Source organism: Anthonomus grandis, chromosome 4, assembly GCF_022605725.1.
Source record: "Anthonomus grandis grandis chromosome 4, icAntGran1.3, whole genome shotgun sequence".
Lineage (NCBI taxonomy): Eukaryota > Metazoa > Arthropoda > Insecta > Coleoptera > Curculionidae > Anthonomus > Anthonomus grandis.
The window spans coordinates 21,722,787-21,744,994 of NC_065549.1; positions in this window are offsets into that span (position 1 = coordinate 21,722,787).

The following is a 22,208-nucleotide window of genomic DNA, read 5'->3' on the forward strand; positions in this document are numbered from 1 at the left end:
CTATTTAAATTGCCTTGGCAGACTTGACATATAATGAGAGCCTAGTAGCATATGCTGATGACACACTGGTGGTTTTTCATGCGAGAACATAAGATTTGGCAAGATTAAACTTGATTGCTAGTTTAATTAAAATTAAAAACTTTTTAGACACTTTTAAGTTAACTCTAAGTATACGAAAATCTCATAACATTGTTTTTTTATAGCAATGGCAAATAGACCAGAATATAATTAGATTTCAGTAGATCACATAGAGGAACTATTGAGGAAGGTTACACACATTAAATATTTGGCAATTGTTGTTAATAAGCATCTAAAATGAAATCAACAAGTGCCTTACCTAAATAAGAAAAATTAGATTGCTCATACATACATTTTACGCTCTACGTAATATTATGAACAAAAAGTTGATAAAATGATATACAGGGTGCCTCCGATTAAGTCGGCACTATTGGTATCTTTATTAATATTTAAGATACAGGGTCGGTTAGTTTTATTATTAAAATTAGCAAACTAGTAGGATTTTTTCTGTTGAATATAATAGTGAAAACAGAAAAAAAATTGAACATCGCGTTTTCGAGAAAATGTGAAAAATGTACTTTTGTTAAATGGAATCCCCTGTATATTTTTACATAAATCAAAAGATAATAATTTTCTTAATAAAAAAGTTTTTTTACACTAGTAGCCTAAACCTAAAAATAACAAAGTTATAACGATATTAATAATTTTGTCAAATTTAGGCTATTGTTGAAAAGTTGGCTTTGAAAAAAATAACATCAAGTAAAACTACTAATTTATAATAAATGAGCAAAAACATCGCCATCTTGTTCAATACATTTCTAAGCACACTTAAGCACACGTCTTCTAGTTTTTTTATGATTGATCTTCTATCTATTGATTCAATTATTTGCTTAGTATGTGTTTGAAGTTCATCAACGGTTCTGTATTTTTTTTATACACTTCATTTTTTATGTAACCCGAAAAATAAAAATCTAGAGGGGTTAGGTCTGGTGATCTAGGTGGCCAATGAATCGGGCCACGTGTCGCAATCCATCATTTAGTTGATGGGGAGGAGCTCCATCCTGTTAAAAATAGATTTGTTGCCGTCTCTCCAAGTTAACATTATCCAAATAATCTTCAAGTGCTCCAGATAATATGAAATCAACATATCTCCTTCCAGTCAAAGTGCCATCTTAAAACACAGGTCCTATTACTTGGCTTTCCTATTAAGCCGCACCAAACGTTTATACTAAATTGATTCTGAGGATTTCTGGGATCAGTAAGGAAAAGATTTTCTTGGGATTAATAGTGTACATTTTTACGGTTAGACATACCTTTGTTTGAAAAATTTGCTTCGTCGCTCCAAATTATACGGTTTAATATATTATCATTAGCTTCCTATGCATTACGTAACCAGTTGCAAAAAGCAAGTCTTCTTTCGTTATCGCCAGGCAACAATGTTTGTACTGGTCGATATTTATATGGCACAAATTTGTGTTTATTTAAGACCCGCCAAATTGTTACTAAGCTCACACCGTAAGCTCTTCCTAAATCTCTAGTTGAGTTTTCCATATGAGCTTCAAAATATGCCAAAATAGAAATTTCAACATCCTCGCTTACTATAAATTGGTTCCTTCTTCTAGTTCTTTTAAACACGTTTTCGTTACTTCTAAATTTTTTGTAGAGAATTAAAAAGTATTTACGGTTTAGCAAGTTACGAGTCTAAAATCTCTGGCGGTACTCTTCTAGCACTCTGTCACTATTTTTTCGCCATACAAGGTAACATTTTAACATATCACATTTTTCAATTTGGATTTTACAAAAATTACAAACGTTGCTAACAAGTAACTGTCAGTATTTCTTTATTTAATAAAATCTCTACAGCTACTGTCATTTTATTATTCAAACAATGATTGATTTGTTTTGCTCTCAAAAGGTTCATAGCCAACTTGCCTAAATTTGACAAAATTTTTAATATCGTTATAACTTTGTTATTTTTAGGTTTAGGTTATTAGTGTAAATAAACTTTTTTATTAGGAAATTTATTATCTTTTGATTTGTGTTAAAATATAGAGGGGATTCCATTTAACAAAAGTACATTTTTCACATTTTCTCGAAAACGCGATGTTCATTTTTTTTTCTGTTTTCACCATTTTACTCAATGGAAAAAATCCTACTAGTTTGCTAATTTAACCGACCCTGTATCTTAAATATTAACAAAGATACCAATAGTGCCGACTTAATCGGAGGCACCCTGTATAAGGCCCTGGTGGCCTCTTCTAAAATATGGAATAATTTTGTGGGATGGAATGCACAATTCGCATCTTACTTAAATGCATATCAGTCAGAACCACATTGTTAGAATAATTTTAAATAAACCAAGACTTGATCCAACAAATTAACTTTAATTTCTAAAAATAAAAGATATAAAAACCTTATAATCCGTGTTTTGTACATAATACTAAACACTTAAAATTAAATGTCTTTTCATATGACTATAAGACGCCGGCTAGTAATCCAAATATTTCACAATCCAAATATGACCTAAATCATGATTTTATGACATATTTGGCATCTAAATATTATAACTTGATACCGGCAACATTAAAAATGTGAAAAAAAATTAAAAATGTATTATTCTGTTCAATAAATATTGCTGGGATAACCGCCAAAAATTCACAGCCATTTGCTGAATGGTGTTTTGTGACAGTATAATAATGTATATTATATATTATTGTATTTCTGTTATTTTTTGTATTTTTTTCCTATTTTCATTGCAATAAATATATTTAAGTGATTGAACTTGATTAGTAACTGAAAAGTAATCCTAGATATGCTTAATACATTTTATATTCTATTCAATGACATTAGATATTATAAGCGCATACAGGTTTGTCACTTAGTCGCGCTATCTAAAATTTACTTTATTTTCCATTGTTGTTGATATTAAAGAGTTATTCAAGATGTATTTTGGCTACTTTGTTGATAAATAAAGCTAGAGAAGACCAGGGCTAGGGTTCTCTCCAGATAAAAAAAAAATATTTGTGAGGTTACGTTGGGTTGAAAATTAAATAAGATCTTCCTTAAATTGCTGCGAGTTTTTACTATCCTAATAACTACAATTGTGTCTGGTAACTAGTGCATACAAAAATATAAAATTGGTCTTAAGTGAAGCAAATATTTATAGCATATATTACAAGAATGTACTTTTTTACTGATGCGAAAGACTCGTTAGACTGCTACTAAATCTCTACTAAAATCAGCCTAATAGTAGACCCTACTATTTTGTAATTCTAATGAACTAGCTTATAAAGGAATGCCTTAACTCGATTTTTTTAACTTTTTACTAATCCCAAATTAAATTTAAATTACAAAAGTAAAAAAAAATAATAAATAACTGAAAATATAGGATAGTCTTCAGTATTGATGTCTTTTAAAAATCTTAAGATTGAAAACTATTACAGGTAACGAATAATTTATGCGTTTCAAACCAATACTTTAAAATACTTAGAAAACATTAGCTAATATTCACCCTATAAATAATAAAATTTTACTGAGCTTTTAATCCACAAAGATTTAAGAAAATCTGATGCTGAAATAATCTTATGTAAATTAGAGAAATAACTCAAAAAACAGTTTTTGTCGGAGACACTCATGTTAACTAGTATTTAGGCCTTAATTATTTTATATAATTTAATTATCATTTCTTTTTTATCCAAAAGGTTTTTTCGTGCCTCATCCGGATAAGCGTAAATGAAAAAAATTATAATAGCCCTGAAAAAAATTGAAGAAGATGACAGTGCGATTTTCCGGAAGACATTGTACATAAAAAACTGTAGCCGAAAAAAAGTAAATTATAATAAAATTAACTCTATGTAAAATAAAGTCTATTCACTTTTATTTACAAATGTATTTATTATTGATCATCATATTTCTCATTATGATCAAAGATATTTTTGTATTCGATAACTAACAAAACATTTAATGTATATTATACAATTATCGAGTTTATATACAGCCCATCCCTACATTTTATTTATAGCCATTATTTCGAATAAATACAATATCAAGAGCGTGTTTTAAAAAGATTTTGCCTCCGAAAACACATTGTTAGGAGGCCATCGCCGATACACGCACAGAATCTTAAACAGGTTAACCTCCATTCATGTCTTCTCTCATTCAAGAGATGCGTCTAACGTGAATGTATGTGTAACTGTAGATTTTTTATTACCTTAGGTTGCATAATTATACCATTTTTGGAACGTGGTTATAATTCCGAAGGCTTGTTTTTGGTAGATAAAAGGAAATATTAGTTTTAAGACGTTGACATCTCGCTTGCCACCCAGCTTTTATGATGAGTTTTCGAGCAGATATGTTTTAGCTTTTTATTTATGTACTCTGCGCTTATTTTATTAAGAATTTATATTAAGATTAAGGATTTAATAAATTGTATAATATACTTTATCACTTTTTAGACAACAAGGGTAAATATTTATACAATTTTTACTTTTGTATAATTTCAAATGATATATTAAAATTGCTAAGGGGAGATGAGCATAACCATTGTGACAAAAACAATTTAGGACAAAATGTCAGACTGATTGGAATATTGTATAAGACAAGAAACAAACAAAATTAGGGTAGTACTTGCTGACATGTGTTTCTGATTATTCTTCAGAACAAGGTAGCCAGAAATCTAAAGGAATAAATTTAGTATTAAGAGATACATAATTTATCCACTCACTTGTGTGCTCTCACTTCCGGTTTTGGAAGAAAAATGCCGTATATAACCATCACACTACATCGCAGCTGAAAAAATCGCACTACCTTAAGTCAACATTTATTTATCAAATTATAACCATGTGTTTTGCCTATTGAGAGTTTTCAATACTTATAAAAATAGTATAGTGTATGTTTTTCTATTTGACTAGAATAAGTTAAAAAGTGTAAAAGTGCAAAAAGATCAAGAGTTTAAAAAGAAAGTTAAATTTTCATCATTAAGGTAATTTAAAAATTATATATTATTGAAAATGATATATTATTGGCTCGCATCAAAAGCAGTTTGAGTTTTTCGAAATCACTAGCAGATGAAAAGAAATATTGCCACCAATATTTGTCATAAGCTGATTACAGAAAGATATACAACATCGGATAAAGGACTTTAGTGACCTCGAATGAAGATAGAGGGAGAAGTATGATCTTTGCGAAAACTTAAAAGATTAGTACTCCCTCTTACAAATCTTTATTATGTCTTTTTTGGATTGATATCTTACGGACAAACTATGACGTAATAAATGGGATAGGATCATATTTTAGACGAATTTTTTTTTTGGCTGTGAACCCACGATGATTTAAAAGAAGTTAGAAGTTTAGGTATTTAAAGGTATGAGGTACTTTTTGGAACTTGCTGTTGAACTAGGGGATTGATGATTTGCGGAGAGATCAGTCTAGGTAGTAACTTTTTTTTAAAATGTTTGATTTTGTTACATTTTAATAATAAATCGCTCGGCTTCATACTGCAGTGGTGGCATACTCATTTAATTAATGGTACTGATAATGTCTATTTGAATTGTACTAAAATCGACTGACCTATCGTCTGATTTTCTAGATACTACCTGTAAAATTTAGAAAAATACTCGAATTGATTCATGAATATAGGCATGCTGGTGATTTAATAAAAAGTGATTCTATTTATTGAAGCCTTAAAATTAAAAACAAATCTATTGAATATTAAAAGGCAATATTAAAAATACAAAAATCTAAGGCCCTGATAAAAATTACCAATAAATTGAAATTAAATACAGCTGGTAGAATAAAAAATATTTATGTAATAACAAGAATACGGTTCATCTTTTGCAACAAAATCAATACAATACTCTAAGTGAGTAAATGTATAAAATGTTAAAAAAAGGCGATAAAAGCAATTACAAATTGTTTAAAGTTCAACCCTCATACAATTAAACATAAAACTATACTAATAATATTAAATCGCATGAGTAAAACATTTCAAAAATAATAAAAGAAACAAAAACAAAATAAAATCTATATCAAAACACTTATACTTATAACTTTAAATACAGCACAGAAAAATTTCGTTCAAAAAAAAACTAAACAAAATGTAAATCAGCTGCACTGTACTATGCATTTATTAATTAAACTAACAAAAAATTTGCCCAAAGATATTAAGCTTTTTGAATATTGAAGGTTTTAGTACTTTTAATGAATGAGGAACAGTGTTATATAGTTTACAAATATAAGAAAAACTTCTTTGAAATAGAGACGTTTTATGTGGTGGTGGAAATATGAGACTTCTAAATCTTAGGTTTAAGCTATAAACATCTGTACTATATTTTATTTTATTGTCAAATATAAGGAATTGTTATTTAAAATAATATTGTAAAAAGATACGAACGAATGCATTTTATGTCTAGCCTACACAGTCAACCATTTGGCATCATATAACTTAGGTGACCCAAGATCGTATTTTGTTATGCCGTAAATCGCAAACTTGTTCGTACTTTCTTAATTCTATTTGTATCTATCTTTGTTAAGTATGGTCTATAGAGTGCATCCCAAAAGTTAAGTCTAAATTCATTTAAAATTCAGGGGTGTGTTCAAAAAAAAAACGCTCAGACCCGTCGATTTTTATTTCAAGTTGCGCATTTTTGTACGTGAAGTTTGTATATACAGGGTTGCTCAAAAATAAATTACGACCATCAACTTCATTTTTTCAAATGAAAGCACCTTTTTTTATTTTATCGGGGAATTCTACGTATGTTTCATGCATCATGTCCTATACCTAAAGTCAACAGTTATTGAAAAAAACGATTCATGCAACAAATGAAAAAAGAACAAAAATTAAGTGTAATAATGTTATAATAATAATAAAGTTATAATAATGTAAAAAGAATAATAAAGTTATATAAAAGTTATAATAATGTTCAAAATGGTTGCCATTCACGGCTTGACAATATCCAAGGCGATCAATAAAGTCTCGTTGCACATTTTCAATCATTTCCGGAGTTATGGCGCGCACTGCTCTACGAATTCTCTCTTTCAAATCATTTAGATTTTAGCCTATTAACAAATACCTTCGACTTAAGGTATCCCCACAAAAAAAAATCATTGGTGTTAGGTCAGGCGACCTAGCAGGCCATTCGATGGGTCCTCTCCTTCTTATCCACCGACTGGGAAAGGTTTCATCCAAAAATATACGCACAGTGGCAGCATAGTGCGGAGGAGCGCCATCTTGCTGGAAAATTAGTTTTTCGTCAGGATAGTCTGGGTCCAATGGATTTGGAAATAAAGCTAGTAATGCTGGAACTAATTCAAACTGGAGAAAATCGAGATACACTTGTCCCGTAAAAGAAAAAGGGACCTTCAAAGAAAAAGGGACCTATTACTCTATTCATATCTGAGGACGATCAGGCCGGATTTCATTGAATAATTGAGCAGCTTCTTCTTGAGTACATGTTCTTTCACCAAACCCAACCAAGTACAGAATTTCTATTTTTTTTCGTTCCGTTAGCTTTACCACGAAGGGAATTTTGCTCTGTATAAAAATTCTCAGAGATAAGGTGACTCGTAAGGTGAACTTCAATAATAATGTTTGGTCGTCTTTTTTTCGAAAACTGTTGACTTTAGGTATAGGACATAATGCATGAAATATACGTAGAATTCCACGCGAAATTCAAAAATGAAATAAAAAAGGTGCTTTCATTTGAAAGAAAATTAAGTTGATAGTCGTAATTTATTTTTGAGCAACCCTGTATATACAAACTTCACGTACAAAAATGCGCAACTTGAAATGAAAATCAACGGGTTCGAGCGTTTTTTTTCGAACACACCCTTGAATTTTAAATGAATTTAGATATAACTTTTGGGATGCACTGTATAAAATGTGGCCATAGTTGAATTAACTTAGGACTAAGGAATCTGCTAATTAAATTTTTTGGTTAACCGTAAATAAATGGCGAAGCGGATAAAGCATTATTAAGGAAAGATATGTCTTTTGTATTTAATGTCTGATATGCTCTCCAAAGCAAAGTTCTGCATTAATTCTTAAACCAACATTTTTGGCGCCATTAGTAAATTCTAAGCCCGTATGGCTCACTTCTATATTAAGTAAGTTTTTTAAAATATTCCTGTTTTTTTTTTAAATAAGTATTGAAAATCGATGTTACAAACACCCGCAGAGTCTTTTGTCGCAAAAACTCTGCGGGTATTTTTGTGACAAATGTTTAAATTCGCTACGTTACCTATGTATTTGAGGTTAGGTATGTTGATAACATTTCTTTTCAAATCTTTCATCAGCTTAATACGTCTGTATCGATTTCTATTTTGGAGACTAGGTCGGTTTGTCGGGATATTCAATAAGATGAGAAGTAGAAGAAACAAAGTTAGTACTTGATGACACGTGTTTCTACTGTTTGACTTCTTTGTGGAAATCAGAAAGCCAAAGAAAAAACATAATGGATATAAGGGATCACGAATAGGTACATCAGGCTTTTGGAGACTATCCACAATTTTATCGCCATCAAAATTATAAATGAAAACGTCGTAAGTATACTATTTACTATAACACGTTCTAATACTCTTAACAACGAAGAACTTAAAGTCCCTTGCTACATTTGGACAATAAGAATAATTTGCACAATGTCTAGTGGAAATGAGTCACAGACGATTTGAAAAACGGGAACAGTAAGAGAGGGAGCACTGATGATAAAAAGTCTGAGACTGATCCCTCATTTTACTTTGAAATGCTCTGGACCCGAAATAGGATTCCTAGACTAGCATTTATTTTAACATCAAACAGCGGAGTATCTGATTCTAATTTTTAAGATAAATTTTAAAAATTTCAATTTTTTTTTGATAATACTATAACAAGTTTCCTGTGATGAGAAACATAAATCTGGTATCAAATAAAAAATGAACAAAACATAAACCAGCGTTCCAGAAGAAGAAAATACAAACAGACTGATATTTCTAAAATTAGAATAGGTACATTAATAATATTCCAGACAGCACAAATACATTGGATGCACATGACCAGAATATCTACTCGTCATATTCATATCTTCCAGGAATATCTCATATCTCACTTAACAAATGATTTAAAAAATATTTAGGAGATATTCGAGCATATAACATAAAACCTATTCGTGCAATATTTTTTTATCATTTAAAATATAGATATTGAATATTGCGTAAAATATAGGAATTAAATAAATGCGGTTTGGAATAACTGTCATAGTGGTCGGAAAAACTAGAGCCACTATATTTTTTTCGAGGAATGAGTCATCGCTAAGCGCCTGCCACCCCAATATATAATATATCTTTAAGTGCTGCTTAAAATTTTGGGATGCGTTTTGGGGCAGCTCACCGTTAAAAACTCTAAACTAAAAATATGATCATTCACACAAAACAAACATATTTCAGAAGAATATATATGTTTGTGTAAATAAATTGACATAAATAGATATTGATATTATGTCAATCTATTATAGAGCATCGATATATGATGATGTATCGATGCTCTTGGGAATTTCGATGTATCGGATCAAAAATATTATGTTCTTTTTTTTTAATCATTCTCATGTATTAAATAAAATATGGTAATAAATTATAAAGCAATTGTAAATGATAATAATTCTAGTATCAAATGCATTGGCTTATAATGTTTAATGTATTACTGTAATACTGTATCGATACTCACTACGAATTTCTGTCATTCTAAAGATAAAATACAAGTAGCAGTTAAAGGTACAGCACATTTTTAACAACTCAAATACCCAGTTAAACAGATTGAGGTATAATATTTAAGCAGAAGATAACAACTATATATATAACAATAAACCAAAACAATAATAATAATTTTAATTCACGTAAAAGTTAAAAATGATATAACTGCAAAAATTAATTATGTATTTGATTTAAAATAAGTAATACACAAACAAGATTTTGAAAATTAAATAAATACTTTAAGCCTAAATATTACTTCTGCATATATGATAATTTATATATTCCACGGATATTGACGTTGTCGTCTGAATACAGTGCTTATGTCTAAAACCCAAATTCAACATGTATTTGTAAAAATTTGCCATATTTTTATGTTCCTAATGCATACAGTGTGTATCAGCCAAATGGAATAAATTATATAATAAATAAATAGGGACATTATTGAAAAAACGCTCAGATACGTCAGTTGGTATTTTTACTAAATTTTTTTAAATATTTTTTTTACAGAATAGTAGTCAACATCAACTTTTTTATTTTAAATATGACACCCTGTCTATTAGTCAATTTTTTGGATTTTTCAGAATATTCTGGACATATTTTATGTATAATTTTTTCTAGTAATCTTCAACTGTTTTGGAGATACAAAGTGTTTTCCGATTAAATGCAAATATTAACATTAAAAACAAAAACAATTATTTGGTCACACAAATTCGTAACAACACACTTAAAAATTAATAAGTAAAACTTTTTATCTCTTAAGTAAACAACAATAAAAATATTATTGTTAATGTAGGAAATATTCAATAAGCTCTCCACGAACGTCCTGGTAACATCCTAATCTTAAATAGAAATTTCTTCTACGTTATCTATGTTATTTAACATCTCAGGATTGACCGAACTTATGGCAACCATTTTTCTTCTTTTTAAGTTAAGTCTAATAATGTCTGATCAGAGGATCATTGATTTGGTAATAGGTTGGCGCTTCATCGTGCTGAAACCTCATGATATTAGCTGGAACTTGTGACTTTGCTGGATCAGAATATAAGTTTGTAAAAGTTGGCACCATATTATTTTGGAGCAGTATTAAAAAAATATCTTCATTCAAATTCCAATCGATGAACAAGGGACAATGATATGATCTCCAATAATAACTCTGTCCAAACATTGACTTTTTTCATTTGTTGGGTACGTTGCTCTCTCATTTATTAATGATTTTCTTTAGGCCAATAGAGGCAAATTTGTCGATTAGCATGACCATAAAGTGTAAAGATACACTCATCAGAATATTAAATATGCTCTGATTCATGGTTGCACAGACTTATTAAGACTAGGGGTTACTCGAGCAAATTATGAACTGATGGCGGGCCGACCGCCAGAAGTACAGGTAAATAAAAACAATAAAGAATTGATAAAAATTTATTAAAATTGAATAAGAATTTTACTTGTAGCAATACGTAAAACTGCTTCCAAACTAAACTAAAATTTTGTGTTATTATTATTTAGTATTAAAAAAATTTGTTCACATATATAAGTAGAACCAAATAAGCCGGCATATTTCAGAGCGTTTATGCAACTCTTTGTAACAACTCTTTGTAAGCAACTCTCGTAAATCTTGGTCATTTTAAATGTCTATAATTTCTAACTGCATTGACTCTGGCGCATTTTCAACTGAAATTGTGAAAGGATGGCTGAATATGTCTAACAGAGGTTTCACTTTTTTAAACTCCGAAAATCTGTTTTGAAAAGATTGAATCAAAATATCTAACTTTTCTACATAACTTAAATTAATCGCAATTTTGTTGAATTTTTCAGCCATTTTCTTATAATTTGGAAAATGATTGTAAATTCCAGCATTGAATTGTGATGTGAAAAGTGTCAGCTTGCATCAAAAGGATACATGAGCATAGAGCTGTGATATCAGTTGATTTTTGCCTTGAAGCCGTGTATTCAAGACATTCAAATGATTTGTTATGTCAACTAAAAAAGCCAAATCACATAACCAATCAGGATTTTTTAATTTCGGAATATGCCTTTGCTTTTTCACCAGAAATAATTCAATTTCTTCTATTAAATTTAGAAATCGTTCAACGACTTAGCCACCTTACTTCTGTATAATACAGTAAATCTCCGTATTCGCTTTCGACGTCATCAAGGAATTGTTTGAATTGTCTGTGATTGAGTCCTCGTAACTTTATAAAATTTACAGTCGATACTACTAGTTTAATGACACTTTGAAATTATTTTTTTTAGAACAGAGGGCTTCCTGGTGAATAATGCAGTGAAACTGCATTAAATCTTCAGCCTTTATGTTTTTCTCTTGCAGATGCTTTTTCAGTAACTTAGCCCGGAATTGACACCAATCATCGAAGGAGCACCGTCAGTCGCAACTCCCGATAATTTTGATAGGCCAAATCAGTTTTTGAACACACATCCAAAAGTACATTAAGTATATCAACTCCTTTGGTTTGACCTTTCAATGAACACATTCCTAATAACTCTTCTAAGACTTCAAAATCTTGAGTAACACCTCATATGAATTTGAGAAGTTGAGCTGTGGAACTAATATCAGTGAATTCGTCGAGTGCTAATGAAAAAAATTCATTGATATTAGTTTTTTCAATTAATTGTTCCGCAATATTACCTGACAAAGACATAATTCGTTTTTGGATAGTCAAACGATTCAGTTGAATTTTCTCAAACTTTTTTACTGCTTCTGAACACATTTTCTTAGCGGCAATTTCTAAACATTCTTTTACAAAATAGCGATCATTGAAGGGGCGACTTCGCTTTGCTATTACTCGAGAAATTTCATAACTAACTTCTGTAGCTGATTCTGAATCTTAAATGGGTTTTGTAAACATAGCTTGCTGACCAATAAAACTCCCGTTTTAAAGACAACATTTTTGGTTTTTTAATTCGCCTGTAAACTTGGCAAAAAAAGGATGCTGCGTTTCATAATGCCTTTTTACATTATATTCCTTTGCAATCGCAAAAGAATTCTTGCAAATAAACAAGCGACTTTGCTATTCGACCATACAAAAAAGTATTTCTCAGTCCAAATTTCTTGAAATTGCCGATTTTCATTTTTAACCTTACATTTTTTACTAGGTCCTGGCTTCTCCATATTGCGTTCTAATTTTGAGGAGGATTAACACAGCACCTAAAAATAATTACAGTACCTGCTTAAATTACCCATCCTTATATAAATATACATACATTTTTATACCATATAATATTTTAATTCAGATTTTATATCTGAAATAATGACGTAGTTATTACAGTTAGAGAAATTCTGAAAAAAAAGTAATTTATTTGTTTTATTTTAATATATGACCAACATTAAATCTAAACTTGATTAAAATCGATTAAATAGGTAGAGAAACACTTATTATTAATAAAGTTTTACTTGCGATTTCACAATTCAATTATACACGACACTTGACGGGTTAACACTGCAACAGGGAATCTTGGTTGATTGTGGATCAAAATATATGACACCGGCTAGTCGAGTTAAAATCTACACTAGAACTGTTGCCTCCCCAAAACCCTATTAAACTGCAATTTTTCTCAATCACTTATTACTTCGCTATGTATTTTCGCGCTTATTTCATTCTGTTGATATTTCACTCAAATTAAAACCGAACTGTCTGTCGGTGGCTGCGGTTAGCGTAGCTTTTATACCGCGCGTTTTACACTTCGTGTATCTATGTTTATATAAAGGTGACAAACGATATTACTTGACTTAGCATTTTTGGGTGCTAGATTCAAATAGCGCGCGCTCTAGATTCAAATTACTTTTCGAACAATTTTTTTTTTTGGTTATATCTAGGATAGGATTTAATCTTTTTCACCAGTATTCGACCGGCGGGCCGTGGTCTGTGCATTGTTATCATTGTAATCTAACATTGCCATCCTTTGTTCGCAAACATCCGTTCTCCTATCAATCGCTATCTTTCATCAATTCCTGAGTTGCTATTAATTTATAGGGTTGCACTTTATTTTCTTTCAATGTTCAAAGAAATAATGAATGCATAACATCGAACATTAGCGCTACTTTTCGACCAGTAGTATGTCGATTTTCCTTAAACTCGAGCATAATATCCAATTTGGTATCATCATTTATTTCATATTCAGCTGCTTTTTTAATATACCTTACATGTGCAAGTTTTCGAAACTGCTTTTCTATTTTTAATCGTGCCTTGGGATATAGGAGGAAAATTTGAAAATTCTTTATGGAATAAACGAGCAATTTGCATTTGTGTCCATGTGATATCTCCATAATCTGTAAAATTACTATTTTGTGCATTTCTGTGAAAAGAATCATTCTTCTGATAAGCAGTTAACAAATTCAAACGACTGTAAGTATTGCCGACAAACAATAATTTCCAAGGCCAAGCATCTTAAATCAAAGTGAAGAACACAATTTTGCCATATATCACTAAGAAATTATGTTAAAATGGTTTATGTTGACATTTCCATCATCAAAACTGAAATGGGCAATAAATATTAAGTGGGTTGTAACCAATTTTTGTAATAAATTGGAAAACACTTAATGTCTCCAAAACAGTTGAAAATTGGTATAGGAAATTGTACATAAAATATACAAGTTAAATTACCTATCGCCTGGTCTAAGCGTTTTTTCTAGAATACTCCAATGAGAGTACCATAATATATACATAAATGTATGTATTATAGAATTTATTTCATTTGGCTAATACACACTATATAAACCCTTATATATTTATTTAATCAATGCTCATAACGTATATGCCCGCAAGCGATAAAATTATGGACCATCTCGAAAAGCCAAATGTGCCCGTTTATGATCTCTTCTCATAATTTTTTCTTTGGTTTTGAAAAAAGCCAAAAAGAAGAAACACGTGTCGACTGGTTTAACCTTTGTTTCTTTTGCTTCTCGTCTTAAGGAGTATCTCGACAAACTTAATGTTTTATTACTAATTATATTATCCATATAATACATTTTTAAGCCTCTGTCTATATAATCAGCTGTATGAAATCTAGGCCAAAAATAAACCCATATATATAAAAAAAATAATCCTGTCAATATCACAAAATACGATAATGCCGAAGAATCCAAAATATGTGCCGTACGGTAATCATCTCACCTGCTGGATTAAATCTCTCGCTTTAAGAGCCAAATTTTTCTCGGTTTTTATAAGAAAGTCTTGACATCAAGCATTCCTTTCAGACTTGATAACTAACTATTTTCCAATTACTTAGTTAAAGTTACAAGAGTAAAATGCGAGTGGAATGAAGCTGGCGGCAGGCATGATGATATTTTGATTTATGGTGACCGTGTTGAACTTAAAACGCCGTTTTGTTAACAGTTTTATAAAATATTTATTTACGAAATATGCAAAAAATATTTTTAAATGCTTTTTGAATTTAAAAAAAAACAAAAATTATAGTTATTATTGTAAACATTTCAACTAATTTGTTATCCTCAGAACAATAAAATTTGTTGGTTAAAGACAATTTAAAAAAATAATCTGCTTTTATTAAAATTTTACCTTGGATGCACTCAAATAATTATTTCTATTATAATATAGTAATAGTTTAAGCGTCCTAAAAATCCTAAGTAGAAATTATTATTTATTTAAGTAAAAACATTTTCAGGATAATAGTTTTTTTAACCAGCTGCTCTTTGTTAAACTCATAGAAAGTTACAAACTTTTGTTGCATACAAAAGTTCAAGACAGATACGAGGGCGGGTCAATAAATCCGTGACTTTTTGGATAAAAGACAGGTTTTTATATAAAAAGTTATTTTATTTTTCAACATAGTCTCCTTTGAGTTCTATACACTTAGTTCAACGTTTTTCCAATTTTTTTATTCCTTCGGAAAAATATGATTTGTCGAGGTCATCAAAATAGGCATTTGTTTGAGAGATGATTTCGTCGTTGGAGTCAAATCTCTTTCCGCCGAGTCATTTCTTTAAGTTTGGGAATAGGAAATAGTCACTGGGGACTAAATCTGGAGAATAGGGCGGATACGGAAGTAATTCGTAACCTAATTCATGGATTTTTGCCATGGAAACTGCACATGTGTGGACCCTTGCATTGTCCTGGTGGAAAAAAACTTTTTTTTTGGCCAAATGTGGTCTTTTTTCTTTCAGTTCCTCATTGAATCTATCCAATAAGTTGGTATAATATTCTCCATTGATTGTTTTCCCCTTTTGAAGATAGTCAATGTGGATTATACCGCGTGCATCCCAAAAAACGGTCGCCATGACTTTATTGGCTGACAAACCCACCTTTGCCTTCTTGGGCGCCGATTCACCCCGAGAAATGCACTGTTTTGACTACTGTTTGGTCTCCGGCGTGTTGTGGTGGATCCACGTTTCGTCCACGGTGACGAAACGACGCAAAAATTCGTCCATATTGCGGTTGAATAACGCCAAACATTCCTGGGAAATTGTCACACGGTTGCGTTTGTGGTCGATTGTGAGCAAACGCGGCACCTATCTTGCGGAAAGCTTTCTCATACCCAAACTACTAAACCATGTGAGATGCCTGTGGCTTCCACAGTCTCTCTCACTTTTAATCTCCGATCGGCTTCGTGAATTTTTTCGATTGTTTTGGATGTAGAGACCTCGACTGGGCGTCCAGAACGTTCGGCATCTTCCGTGCTTGTACGGCCAGATCGAAATTCAGTAAATCACTTCTTCACCATGGAAATGGATGGTGCAGAGTCCTTATAATATTTATCAAGCTTAGCCTTGGTTTGAGTGATGGTTTTTTTCCGTAAAAAATAATGCTTAATGAGCACACGAAATTCACTTTTTTTCCATTTTCTCCTCAAAACGAGTGGTAGTCTGCTATCAACAGCTGTCAAACACAAACTAAATGACGCAGCTTGTTCAAATTTTGACAGGCGTCAACTGACAGTTCTCTGTTGACAGGAGCAGAGTTGCCATTTCCATTAAAGGGCGGGAAATTCAAAAAGTCACGGACTTATTGACCCGCCCTCGTAGATCAGCTAAAATTGATAATATTTATGATTGTATGTCTATTTAGATATAGCTTAAAACCTAGTCCCTTATTTTTTCTACTTTTTTGTAGTCTACTAAATTCACATAAAAGATATTTACAGTAATTTCGTTTAAACCATTTATTTGAAAAATTCTAGATATATAATGTAAGGAATTTTCTTTAAACTTTTAAATTTAATTCTAAGGGTATGGCAAATTTAATTAGGCCACCACATTTAAAAGGTGCAATATTCATATAAAAACATAACAATAATTTTTCCGTACTTTTTATATCATATATTATGATTATTGGATTATGTTTGAATCCATAACAATAACCTTATGCTACAATCAAGTCTCTGTACTTAAAGCCAACCAAGAAAAGAAACAAGAAAAATTTGTCAAATCTGAAAATTTATTAAATTTATAACTAAATAATGATATGAGTGGTGATTAGGAACATTACAAGATCAATAAATATTTACCATATCTACTTGTGTTAAATTGTGAAGCAAAATAACTCATCAGAGATTCTAAAGCTCTTTTAGCAAGACTTCGTGATATATGCCATTAAATGCTTTTGAAAAGTCTGTATAAATTTAGTCAACTTCTCTAACTCCATTTAATATATCCTATAGATAATTAAGATAATATAAGTTCTGTTTTTAAGCTAATTTATTATATTAGCTCTATTACCAGACATTAAAATAGGCATGATATCGATTACCTTCAGAAGTTTGGAAAGATACACATGAAAGAATAAAATGATAAGGGTCCAAAACTAAATGACGGATGTTATCCCTAATCATCTTTTTATAAATGTTGATTTAACAGTGCGGTCAATTAATTAAAAATAGAAATGTATTAGGCAGATTTACTCCTAAATGATATAACTAATAAATTGTTTTATCTTTGTTGTCTTTTTTAATTAAATTATATTAGTTTTAATAAGTTTTTAAAAATATTGAATATTACCTAAAATGATCCAATAACAGAAAACCGTAAACTTGATATAGTAATCTGTGCTCATATACTCAATTACTTAGATTTTTGACTTACAAGTATACCATCAGAAAGAATTATGAAATATTTCTTTGTTATTGAAGTCTTTTTTTGTTATTGAAGTTTTTTTGTATTTGTCTATTATGAAGATAATAATAATAATAATCTTTATTTAGCATAAAAAAAAGCTACATGTAAAATACAATACATTTTTACAAAGTTCAATAAAATTATAATATTTTTGTAAACCCATTACATTATAACCTACTTTCGTAAGCAGGAATAAGAAATATCGAATTAATACATACGTGGGTCACTGCAAACCGATGATTTGACAAAACAAGTTATTGTAAACTATAGAAATATAAAATCGCATAGCGGCAATGACAACACCTGTATCTGTGTCAAGTTGTGGTCTAGTTGAATTGGGTTCAATGGGGGTCAACCCGGCCAGAACCCACGGTGCCCTGGTTTTTCCAGGAACCACAGCATCCTGGTAATCCATGGATGCCGCTTTATTCCGGTCCGCAAACATCGTCTCGGCCCCGACCAAGGCCTTTCCCCACAGTGGCCCATCCAAAAGTTGTTAAAAGCTACATACAAGACCACAAATACACTCTTACTAACGTATTGTTTAAACAGATAAAATTAAAAAATTTAAAAAAAAATTGCATAAGAAAAAATTATACATAATAAATAAAATACACAAATAGTAATTTAAACTTAAACATGCTCTTTCAGAAGTTTTTTAAATGCAGTTAAACCATCACAATTTTTTATAGTAATTGGCAATATATTATATTCATACAAGCCCTTATATAAAACAGAATTCAACATTTGACTAGATGCACCATGCATAATCTATCGGTTAAAATAAAATCATTACAATTTCTTGTGTTAAAGCTATGTACATCACTGAGAAATTTAATCTTATTACAAATATACTGTGGTAACCTGTTATTTTTAATTTTAAATAATAAAACATGTACATTGAACATAATTTTTTGTTTTACAGATAACATATTGCATACGTTAAGCATTGTTCAGATAGGTGTGTATCTATTACAGTTTAGAATGGTTCTCATAGCTCTATTTTGTACGAGTTGCAGTTTTTCTATTTTAAAATTGGGTAGATTATACAAAAGTGTTGCGCAAAATTCGAGATGTGGGGCTGCAATGCTATTATACAATAACAACTTTCTGCCTAGTGAAAATTTAGATCCTACCCTGGTAATAAAACCAACTTTTTTTGTAAATTTTCTTCTGATATAGTCAGCATGTGCGATAAGATATTGTTATTTAATATAAAATAGGTAAAAGTAAATTGATGTGGGTAAGAAATCGTAATTTTTTTAAATTCGAGTTCTTCTTCTTACTGACAGGTTCTTTTGTAAACTTTATACTTACGTAGATTACACGTTTTTTTTTGTTTTCATTCTGTCTAATTATCAGTTAAACAAAATTTAAAAAACCACATTTTTGTTGTTTTTTTTTGTTATTCGGAACTCTTTAAAAGAAGTAGAAAGTTAGATAAAGAAAATTATAAAGGTGAAATTAAAAACCAAAATAAATTCCATCCTTAAATGTTAATAATTGCAGATTTTATACAATTAATGAATGATAAATTACCAAACCGGTGCGGGATCAACTGAAGGGGATTACAATTTCGGCAAATTCACTTATAGAGACTTATCTGCCTTATATTAAGACGCCGCAAGCGTATTATAATCTTTATATATTTTTTTCTTGATACGTTCTGTTAAACTGACAGACTGAAGCGACTTTATCTTTCTGGTTATGATTTTAATATAAAAAATATTTTTTAATAAATCATTAAAATATATTATTAATTTTATAATTCTTTTATTATGATTTTTAATTAAAGTATATAAAATTTTTCCATAACTCATATTAAAATTGTATTTAAAAATCTAATATGAAAACACTAAAAGAAAAAAAAGCCCTTATTAATTAGCAAATTGGTGGCTTGCATTTTGACTAACGATCTGCCAGGTACATAATTTGATTTTTCAGTTAATTACTAATATGTTTCCGGGGTTGAATACCACAAGATTTTGGTTTTGCAACTTTTAAGTTTTAATTTCCGTTTCTAATTTACCCACCCCTAGAGATCGGAATATAAAAAACTTGTATCATTAGGCCTGTTGATTTATAATTTTTACCTTTTATTTTAAATAGTTTAGTATTTTCATTGAAAAGAAAATTAAAAGTAAAAACTTATGTTTTATTAATAATGTTATAGATTAACATCTTTATCCTTCTAGCTTTTAAATGCCTGGCATAAAATATACAAAAATTCTAAATGCTAGACGAAATGACATCATCTTAAAATGCAGTAGTTATTTTTTCGTTAGTCACTACTGGAAAGCTTAAGAACGAAAATATGCAGCATTACGGCCTCTGAATTGGATTTTATTGATAAACCTAAGTCAGTTAGAAAAATGTATGAAATCAAAAATAGAAATTCAATAAATTTACATTTCGGATAATTCTAAACTATGTCAAGCATTATTTTCTATAGAGTTTAAGTTGTTTAGTTATAAGTTTTTTACTAATTTTTCTTAATGAAATTACCAACACTTAGAACTGAAGGTATTAAAGTAATAAAAATATTTATTTGTTTTATAAGACATACTCAATATACAAATTTTTTCCAAAAAAATATTTGCCAGGTATAGAAAAAATCTAAATAACTTTTACACGTACTTTCGAATACTTTAAGACTAAATTGCTCCCCTCACTGACAATATAGTTATATATAGTTGCCTACATTTTTTTAAGTTTTAATATAAATAGTGCCTGGCCTTATTGTTCCAGAAACGCGATAAATATTTAAATGCAATTCATATGAATAAATGAATTGAATGCTGAGGGCTAACAAAATGCGCTGAATTAAACATGAAGAAGAAGAGAAGGAACTACAAGTTACATCAATGTAAAACTATTTAGTTCACATTATTTAACTAAACTTCGAACTACATAAGCAATTTTATACAATATTAGTTAAACTTTTATAACAGGATGTTTTTTTGTCCATAGAAACCACGAAACCACTATCAATATTTTTTAGGTTAAATTTGTATGTTATATGTAATATCTAAGTTTAAGCTATTAGCGTTTTAAATTTTGTCTGAATAAGCTAAGCAATTCGAAAGTTAGGCAAAAGTATTCTTTTATTACTGAAGATGACCTTATTACTAGGATCAATATATTAGGAACCGAGAGCCCGATGACGTTGGATTTTGACAAATACTGCTTAAATTTTTTTTAATTGTCTTTTATTGATGTATTATTGATTAACTTTGTAAATAGCTGTGGAGCTTAATGTGATTGCGATGTACCAATTTCTAAACTATAGTAGTCTGATGATGCAAGTATTCTCTTATCTAGAAATCGGGCAACTATGTTAATTTTTATGCTTGATTAAATTTATTTCTTATCTGCATAAAGTAAAGTTATAATATCAGTGATAAAATAATAAAAAAGTAATGCACCGAGCACGCTTCCCTGATAAACTCCGGATGTCACTTTATAAGGTGTAGATTTTTCACCATAAATTTCTTTATATTGACTGCGACTATAAATATATGCATTTCATGCTTTTTTTACACAATTTAGCGCTTTTTTTGGTGGTTTAACCGAAAGGAGGATAAATCCAATGTTTGTACTAAGAAAAAAATCTGTAATATTTGAAAAATATTATTTTTTTTATTGATCTTGCTTATTAATAATGGATTAACCAGATCGATTATTGCTTATTTAATGGACTAACAAATTTTCGAATTAAAAAAAACTTAATGAATAAAAGTGCATTACGTTGAGATTCTAAATCACTTCAATGTGGCTTTTACATGAATGATTGCACGTATTGCTTGAGAATTTTAACGACTCAGTTGTGGAGATACCCTGAATACTCGTTGCTTTATTTGGTATAAGGATAAACCTCTGCTTTAATTGAGGCGATAATGAACGACGTCATCTTGGCTAAAAATTACTAAGGTCGTTGATCTAGGTTATTTATTACCTGTTACAGGTAGCAACTTCTTAAAATGGTTTTTAATAAGTAGGTGAATTCTGCTAGTATCAACTTATACAATAATTATAAACTTTTTTGAGTTGCGAAATTTGCTTGTTTAGAAATTGCAGCTTAATATTACTATACAGTAGGGTGGGTCGGTTCTCTAGGTTTTTTATGCCTGTAGTAAAAAAAGTTGCCAAATTGTCCATAATGAATACCAATTTTTTACTTTTTTTTTATTTTATTATTTCACTCCCCCCCCCCGCCCTACCCCTAAAAAAGTGAGAAATAAAATTTTCTCTGAAGAATTCTGCTTTAAACAACTAAAAATAGCTTCACACATACTCACAAAATTTTTTATTCAATTTAAACAACGTTAAGCCTCCCCGCCAGGTAAATTTGTACGGAACGGAGCCTCCCGCTCACGCCTATCTTCAA